This window comes from Echinops telfairi, unplaced genomic scaffold (genome assembly GCF_000313985.2).
Source record: "Echinops telfairi isolate 266 unplaced genomic scaffold, ASM31398v2 ScPeMD7_7469;HRSCAF=8507_0, whole genome shotgun sequence".
Lineage (NCBI taxonomy): Eukaryota > Metazoa > Chordata > Mammalia > Afrosoricida > Tenrecidae > Echinops > Echinops telfairi.
This window is the reverse complement of record NW_022111372.1, coordinates 16,436,317-16,443,513: the sequence shown is the minus strand read 5'-3', so window position 1 is coordinate 16,443,513 and position 7,197 is coordinate 16,436,317. Positions and strand designations below refer to the sequence as shown.

General features: G+C 40.3%; 1 protein-coding gene across 1 annotated transcript in view; it reads left to right on the top strand.

Moving 5' to 3' along the window:
- Positions 1 to 7,197, top strand: part of ADAMTS5 (ADAM metallopeptidase with thrombospondin type 1 motif 5) — a 71,396-nt gene that overhangs the window by 49,323 nt on the left and 14,876 nt on the right. The gene's annotated exons all lie outside the window — the stretch shown is intronic.

Below are 7,197 nucleotides of genomic sequence, written 5' to 3'. Positions count from 1 at the left end.
CGCTTTACACAATTGATGTATGTATGGATTGTGATAAGAGTTGTATGAGCCCCTAATAAAATGATTAGAAAAAAATTTTCTTATGGGAAATTTATTTGTTAACTTAAATTGTCAACTCTAGATCTTCTCTCACTTTCCTATATGTTGCTTAGGCAGTGTTTTTTTCCTTCATTTGTTTGTTTTAACCAGAAAAAAAAAAATGCTCTCCCCCCCCCACCCCCACCCCCCCACCCCACTTCAGTAGCCTGTAAGGAGAAAGTCATTTCCGAATAATGAACATCCAAGAACCACAAGGTGGTGCCTGCTCCAAGCTCGGCCATGTCTCATTTTGAGTAGCATGCACAGATATGGACGTGAAGCAGTGATGCCATTCTCGGCATTCTTATTTCACATTTAGCTCAGAGAGCTTGAAGGACTTTTAAATGTTGGCCAGAAATGTAACTTAATTGGTTTAGAGGGAAATGCAGACATAGGAACTAATGTGCTTCATTTTGATGTGGTTGATGTTTTGACCTTCAACCTCAGAACAGGCCCAAACTGAAAGAAAATCGAACAAGCATACTTTTGTAAGAAGATCAAACTCATATTATGGAAGTATTAAAAAAAACTTTTCACATTAGTCATGGGGCTCAGGTTTCTACTTAAGAGTCCATTTACTCATAGTGATATACATTATTTATTATTCCACTATAGTGTAATATTTTAGCTTCTGGCCATTTTAAACAATAAAATAGTTATTAGGGAAGACACTTCTAAAGGGTAAACTGAGAACCAGGAGTAATAACATTGACAGTAAGAGAAAAGTCGGGATAATGAGAAGATGTAGTCCTGAACATAAAAGCACAGAGGTCTCCCGCCATTTACTAAAAAGCTTATCATACCCGCATAGTTCGTATGGACACCTCGAATACAATAGTCAATACTCTGATAAATAACGCCCATCAGTTAGATAAGATTAAACCATGCCATGAGTATAAAGACAGCAAATACAATGCTCTTTTCACCTAGACAGTCTCACAAAATGTATGCGCTTTTTAGACGATTCTTTTAAAAGTCCATTATCTGGAAAGCCTATTTGCATGTAATATCTCAACCCTGCCTTCCTCCCCCCAGTTTTGCTGGGAACATGAGTTCTCAGGATAAAATTACATTCAGGGTATTTGATTTCTTTTTGAAATTATTAGCCATCAGAAGTTGGATCTCTGCAACACTCGACTGCTGCCCAATTTAGATTCATTAATACTGAAGATTTCCTGATTTCATTCCAACAAGAAGCACAGAGCAGTGAGGTTCTGGTTGAAAGGTCAGTGTGTACATCCCAAATTCACAGCCCTTGCAGATTTGTGATTCAGAAAGAGCGAAGCCTCATCTCACGGGAACCTGCACCTGACCAAGACAGTTGCAGGCATTCTGCAGTGTTTATACAAGTTAGCTGTAGGCACGCTGGCTAGGAGTATGATCCTGGAAAATCAAAATAAGCACCAGCAGAGATATTGGGCAGTGAAAGCAGATTATCACATTTCTTCCCTCAAATGTATAATAACCTTGAATCCAAACAAGATAGCCATGACTGCTACATCACTAAGCCTACATCAGGTGATGAGAAAGGCCACCCTCTAGGTAGCTGCAACTCAAGACACTCACAACACAGCCTGCTCAGGGAATCCAACACGTTTGAAAAACATTCACATGCAGCATCACTGAAGAGCTAAAATATGGTCTTTAACTCGACAAAGAACTTGGGAGCTAGAATAGCCTTCAAAAACCTATTGTATGGCTCACAGCAAAGCTCACAGCAAGATCTGATCATTCACTTTTTAAGGTAATCCTCAAAATAGTGGATGTCCTGTATGTCAGTGTCTTGAATCTTCACAACAAATAAATCCTTTAAAGGAGTAGACAAGCAAAACATGCATATGTAAAACTATGGGGACAGATGTTTTTTAAATGCTGTGCTTCATTTAACAAAGAAAAAAATGACATCTGATTTAGTAGGCATTGCATCTTCTGAACATCAACTAAATACTAAAAGCAGCTTTCACAAACAGACCCCATGAAGTACTTTTGATCTCTATGCTAGGCTGGGTTGACTAGTGAAACAAATCCAGAGACACTTATATATGTATAAGAGATAGCTTTATATCAAGAAGTAATTATATGTGTAGAAACATCCCAGCCCAATCCAATGCAAATCCATAGGTCTAGTATTAGTCCATAAGGCCCTCTTCAGACTCACATAGTCACAGGCACTGCTGCACAATACCGGAATAGCAGCGTGGTGGGTGCAGAGTTGCGTAGATCCAGTGGTGGTGGATGCATCACAGAGCTCTGGCAACAACCAGGGTTCACCAGCAGGAAGGTAAAGGCAGAGAGAGGTGGGGAGGTGTGTTATTCTGGGTACTTTGGAGAAAAAAATCCACAGAAACTCATGTATTAGAGAGAGTTTTATATAAAGGTTAAGTTCACGTCAAGAAAACATCCCAACCCAGTGCTGCCCAAGTCCACGAGTCCAACATTAACCCATATGTCCGACACCAAATCCACAGTCCTCCTCCAGCTCACGAAACACACACTATGATGCCAACTGCAAGAGGAAAGCCAAGTCAGTGAAGGTGTAAGCATCTCAGCGCTGGCAGGGGTCTCCACACGGCTGCGCCAGCACCCAGGGCTGCATCAGGGTAGGTCCATGTGGCTTCTCCTCAGGGATGTCTTGCAGGAAGTGAGCCTTGCCAGCTGAAGCAGGGGACTGGCTAAGGCAGCTGCACCCTGGTGTGACCATCACAAAGTAAGAGACCCGAGAAGTTGAAAGGCGAGGATCACCGAGTCATTTATCTCTCCGCCCTTCAATTAGCCCCACATGTGTTTATCGGCCAGGTTGGCGCAATAAACTTTAACTAACTCAGGAGGTTCCCAGGGCCCTCCTTATGAGAAGGCCATGCCCACAAAGAGCACCATCAGGCTGTGACCTGATCGATGGGTTAAATACCACCCCTGCACTTTCATATAGCTTCAAGTTGACATGATATTATTCAAATACCAGAAACAGCTGTTTGTGTCTTCCATTGCTGATGCCCTTGCTAGTTCAGCCATCAGCAGGGCCGTAATGGTCCATCAATGAGCCGGCAAACACACACAGTTGCTTTTTAAACATATTAGTGTTAAATAAATAAAAAACAAATAGCTGTGCCAGGGCATAGAAGATGATGATTTGCATTGGCAAGAGAGAGTGTGTAGTGTTGCCAGGGTTCCTTGCATGAGTTTCATTAAGAACGTTGATTAGTTTGTCTTGGTCCAGTGCTGTTTGCACGCTTGTATGTGGGAAGGAAGAGAAGACTAACTAGTGGACTAAGAAACAGGGAGGAAACAGTGAGAAGAAAGAACAGCACCTTACTGGGTAATTTCCATTCATCATGAAAGAAGTCACACATGTAAAATCAGAAATTGTTCTGTTCAGCTTCCTATAAGCTTGGCGTCCCTTCCAACCTCCACTAGTAGAGTCCTGTAGTTGTAGTTGTAGATAGATAACCTTTTACTTATCTATCTAAAATCGCTGCATTTTATTTTGCTATATTTCCTCTTCCTTGTGCTTATAGCAACATGAATATTAAAAACAATATGCATATTTTTTCATGCTAAAAAGATCCTGGTGTCACAAGGGGTGAAGTAGTGGACTGGTAACTGAAAAGTTGATGCTTGGACCTACCCGTGCTGCACAGGAGAATGAAGGGGAAGTCTGCTTCTGTGAAGACATATAATCTCCCAGTTGCCCTCTGTGTCAGAAGGAATCATAGTATTTCTGGTTTCCTCTGTATACAGTATGGATGACTTTTTCTCTATTGACTTTATTTTCAAATGGACAAATTTGTACAAGTTGTACAACATGTTAAATCAAAAAGAGGAAAGGAGGAGGGAGCGAGGGAGGAAGAAAGAAAAGGAGAAAGGAATGAGAAACTGGGTGAACAGGACAAAACAGAGACAACATTGGCAGCAAAGCCTAGACAGGATGTAAGATTTTAAAGCTATGTGGAAGAGATACAGTTGAAACTAAAAATAAAGTTATGAAAAATTAGAAATAAATTAGATATCATTAGAGGTCAATGTAAGTGATACTAAAAGATTAATCAAGTTCCCTCTTTGCCCTTTCTCCAAAATGTACACACTTTTAAAAATGGAAAATGTAGAGTCAATCCATCATGACTTTGATTTTAAATATTTGATACAATTCAATTGATAATTAGACTATACGTTGATTTTTTTTTAGTTGTTCGCTGGTACAAGGCTGCCATTTTAGTAGAAAATTCTGTATCCCTTTTATTACATACAAACACAGTTCATGACAAAGATGAAATATAGAGTACATATATCAGGATCAACAAGTGGGGACTTCTTAAAGAGAGAGTTTTGTGGTACTAACCTCCTGGCAATTTGGACATAGTGATTTTATTTTTAACAAGAAAAGGAATAATGTAGAACTGTACTATATTTAACAGTAAAGCAAGTGTGCTATCCTATTCTTAAACATGACAGTTCTGTACATTAAAATTTGAAAAGAAGTGCCCCTCTGGAAGTCTCTGGGTGTGTGAGCTGATTTTAAGGAGCTCCTGTTATAGATTTACTTTTGCTCATCATCTACACAGGAGGTAGAAGGGACGTCTGTAAGTGCTGGTCACTGAGGGCTGGCAAGTTATTTTGATTTGTGATAAATGTGGTAGGTACATGTCACATGCACCCACACATAGTAAAGGCTTGCCAGCTAATATTTGATTACTCAGCCTTACAATTTGTGCTTTTTTGTAAAAGTGTCATAAAACAGCACGTTTGAAGAAGTGGATAGCATTCTTGCTGACTCAGAGATGATTTGACAGTTTTTTGACGTCAGCACTGTGCTTAGCATCCCGAGTTTTGCACAATATTTTTTTCTTTAAGTCTACCAATGAAGATACCACCTTTCCTGGAGTTCTGAAGTAAGCCTAGACCTTACTGAAGCTTACTCTTGTCCTCCTAACAAAGTGTTCTGAGGTTTACTATCATTCTTTCTTATTGACTTGACACTGCTGTTTTCCTTTTTACTTGATGTTTTTCTCCCAAAGTTCTCTTTGGCGGCAGGCTTATTTTTAATGCTTTTTCTGGCTTCCCTTAAGAAGATTTACCTCTTCAAACGTTCTGGCTCAGAAGTTAATGGGAACTTTGCTTTTCAGTCATTTTCATATAATGCTTCCACCACAGATTGACAAATTCCAAGGTACTCCTTTTGAAGGGACTTTAATATAGTCTTTAAAAATATTTGTGGCACACATAAACTATGTTGAATAGCCCATCTCTCTGTGAAAAGTGTCATTGGTGTATGACTTTCTTTTGTTAAATAGAAAGATGATAAAATATATCTACAAAGTCATTCCATGCATTAGGCAGAGGCCTAAGTATCTGCCTTGTTGACCTTGCAGTGCCTCAGGGGCACTTCCACTCTGTCCTCCAGGGGGGCATGGGTTGGAATAGGTTCAATGGTAGTGAGTTTGGGTTTTTTTATTTGTCTGTTTGCGTGCCACCATGAAGAAAGGAATAACTCACAGATCTTAAAAAATAGATTAAGGAGGCCCACTGCCTTGAGTAAGGACACTCAGTCACTATTTGAATAAGACTAGACTTTTTACTGGCACTTCTGCCACTTGACACAATATCCACCACTGAAGGACTGCTTACACGTGGCCGTGGAGTCCCTGGGGCGTTCCAAGAGTTCAATTGCTCATCTGCTGGGTGAAAGGATGAAGGAGTGAATCCATTTAGAGGTCCCACAAGAGAAGATCTGGCAATCCACTTTCAAAAATCAACCCTCTAGCACCCTATGGAATAACATTTGATTGACAAATATGGTGTCATCTTGGGACTGAATCATTTTTATAGAATGCAGTTTACTGCCTACCTATTTGTCCTCCAGCAAGAAAACAAGAATGCTGTCCACAGCCTTAAACGGAGGATCAAGAATATGTGGTGCAGATGACAGGCTCTGAGAATAAAACCCTAAGATTTATGCAAGTGATAAAATCTGCCTTACATCATTCTCACGAGGAGTAAATTAACTGTGTCGTTTCTGTGTACTCTAGAGCTGATTCCAACTCATCCAGACACAAGGGGACACAGTAGAGTGGCCCCACAGGGTTTCCAAGGCAAGTTCTTTTCTCTTGCTGAGCAGCTAGTGGATTTGAACTACTAAACTTTCAGTTAACAGTTGAGCTCTCAACATGTTCACCTTTAAAACTAAATGCACGGGCATGGAGTTGATTCAGATGCCTAGAGAACCTATACAGAAATTTGAGGCTATAAATTGTTACAGGAGCAGACAAGTGCATCTTTTCCCCACAATAGGCAGCCTAACACTTGCCCAATAGAGCCACCCAAAACCCACTGCCATTGCGTCCTTTCTGACTCACAGTGACCTTCTCTGGGGTTTCTGAGGCTGTAAAACTTTATAGGAGCAGATAGTGTCATCTTTGTCCAGCGGAGATCAAGTGGGTTTGAACTGCCAACATTATGGTTAACAGTCCAACACTGACCTGACAAAGTACATCTAAAGTACTAAGAACAATGTAACACTGATGTTACTATATTTTCTATTATTCTAGGTAAATCCTAGAGTCAAACAAAAAGTACAGCTAGTACTGGGTCACATGCATACTATTAGGTAACAAGAGAACATTGCTCCTATTGGCTTCTCTGGAGCTCTTATTTTCAGGGACGGTTCTGCAGGGATGTAGGTGATGTTGAGCCTCTGAACTTGCATCCTGAATGTTCCAGAGGCCATGGGATCCTCACTTCACTCCGGCTTGCCCATGTACTGGCCAAAGAGAGCACAAACCTGGTTTGGGAAGACATACTTCAAATACCCCACAAACACGCACAAATATAAATCTCAAAAAGTGACAGACACAAACAGCAGAAAAGAGTAGAGATTGGTCTGTATTCACATAGCCAAATTATGTTTCCTTTCTTCTACCATTACATTACTCCTTTATTCTGTGACTCCTGGAACATTTCCATTAAAAGTATAAAGCTGAGAGAAATACTTTGATTTCCAGTTCTCTTGAGAGGAGTAAATAGGCCCTTTCTTCTTCTTCTTCTTCTTCTTCTTCTTCTTCTTCTTCTTCTTCTTCTTCTTCTTCTTCTTCTTCTTCTTCTTCTTCTTCCTCCTCCTCCTCCTCC